Raw genomic sequence first — 2500 nt, 5'->3', positions numbered from 1 at the left:
CCCCTCCCTCTCCCCCTCCCCTCCCTCTCCCCCTCCCCTGACCTCTCCCCCTCCCCTCCCATGACTCAATCCGTTATTCCTTTGTTTTACTTTCGTCACGGCGTCTACGCGGTCTATTTCCTCCTTTGATGTCACTTCTGTCCATTTGCAGCATTTACTTCTTTCCCACGGTGCCTACGCCGGGAGGCACTCAACTGAATTCGAAAACTTATATTGCCTAAGTGCTCAGGCAACCAGGGCAAGTGACAATCACCGGTAGACACTGGTAATTGAAAGGTTACCTTATTATCTATCCGTATGATGTTTATATATCTATTTTTTGTTTTCTCTTGATGTTTTTTTTTGTTTGTTTTTTGCCTGGTGTGTTGCCACGCGATTTCATCCACCTTCGTACTTTAGAGATTTTATTTTGACGACTGTAGGGATCGTCACCTCAATGAAGGAGTTTCAGACCTACCCTTTCAATACGGAAACGCCCTTCACTTATTCTACTCTGGCTAACATTAAATGATTCTATTCCCCCATGGATGGGGATGAAAGATGGTATTGGACATGGAACCGCCTAGTGTAGGCCTTATGGTCTCTTGGAGTCTCCTTCATTCTTATGTTCTTAAGGCACGGTGGGAGGGGGGAGGGGGGGGTCCTTCACTCGCGACCTTGAGCTCACACGCCATCCCCTTCTCTTTCCCTTCAAATCAGGGGTCATCAACTACGGCCCGCGGGCTCAATCCGGCCCGCGAGATCACTTCATCCGACCCACTGCCGGACTGTAGAAGTATTTTTTTTTTCTTATAAAACATTTTTGGTAGAAAATTCAATGTATAAATAAACAACTCAACAAAATTGTGATGCGACCCGCACTCGTCATTCTCTCAGTTATCTGTCCCAATGTGAGAAAAAAGTTTGGTGACACTTGCCTCCGAGGATCGGTTGGCCAGCGCGCGGCGCCACCTACTATCGGAGCCGTCGGAGCCGTACTCCCTCGGTATGGTGCTCCGTCTTGGCCGAGAACTTTCTTCCGCTGAGTCATTCATTTACTGTGGCAACAGACGCATAATACTACGACATCAAGGTCTGAATGGAGAGAGCGACTGAGAGAGTGATGTCTGAATGTTTAAGTCTATACACATATGAAAATATGCCACAGCGAGTGTGTTTATACAAGGCCCGGCGTCTGAATACAATAATTGAAATATGGAACCATGCAATCGTATATATGTATGTATATATATACAGTATATATATATACATACATATATATATATATTTATATATGTATATACATATATATATATTGTTTTTCACTTTCGTGTATGCGGATACCTGTGTATTAGTATTTATGATAATGTCTGGATATACCCTTTGCAATCCATTTCCTTATACAAGTATATATGATGTAAATATTGTACCTGTGTATAAACCTATGTATAGATATATGAATTCGTATTTTATACACGCACACTCAGACACTCACACACCCCCACACACGCACACACACGCGCACACACACACACACACACACACACACACACACACACACACACACACACACACACACACACACACACACACACACACACACACACACACACACACACACACATAGAAGTACAGTCACAATATGCGAACAAATATAATCAAAGTTCAAATCCCGCACTGATGTACCCCAACACCCGCGTGCCAAAAATGAAAATGAAATTAAATAAGATGAATAAACGAAATAAAATATGATAAAATAGATAAGTCTGTTGCATCCTTGGGCAAGGATTACCGATGCGGTGACGAGGAAAATGAAAATGGCCTCAGCCAACTCTCTACCTGGGAGTTGTTGGGAATCCTTACAACAGATATCTCACGCACGCACGCACGCACGCACATGCACACATACACACGCACACAAACACATACATACACACACACACACATACATACACACACACACACACACACACACACACACACACACACACACACACACACACACGCATACACACACGTACATACACATATACACACACACATACATAGACACACGTACACACACATATATACACACACATACATACACACACGCATACACACATACACACACATACACACACATACAAACACACACACACACACACACACACACACACACACACACACACACACACACACGGATGCACACACATACATACACACATATATATAATCACATTATGAACGTTGGTTGATGCATTTATCAGATACAATCATGACATAACAATGAACAATGAGAGGGTGTGGTAAACAAAAGAGATAGCGTGGAATGATGTACCGCAAATAACAACTTCCCCTTCTGAACAAGAGTGACATCATCAAACATCCTACATTCCGCTGTGATATGCTTTCAAGTTAACTCATAATTGGCACCGAGTGTCACGCAGGCGCAGTGGCGTCATAATGACTTCCCACTGCAACTAGCACCCTTCCCCCCCCCTCCATGCCTCCTGTCATCATCACCAACATCATTGCCATC

The sequence above is a fragment of the Oratosquilla oratoria genome, chromosome 29 (assembly GCF_046742065.1).
Source record: "Oratosquilla oratoria isolate Oo_2021 chromosome 29, ASM4674206v1, whole genome shotgun sequence".
NCBI lineage: Eukaryota > Metazoa > Arthropoda > Malacostraca > Stomatopoda > Squillidae > Oratosquilla > Oratosquilla oratoria.
Note: the sequence above shows the minus strand (reverse complement) of the source record.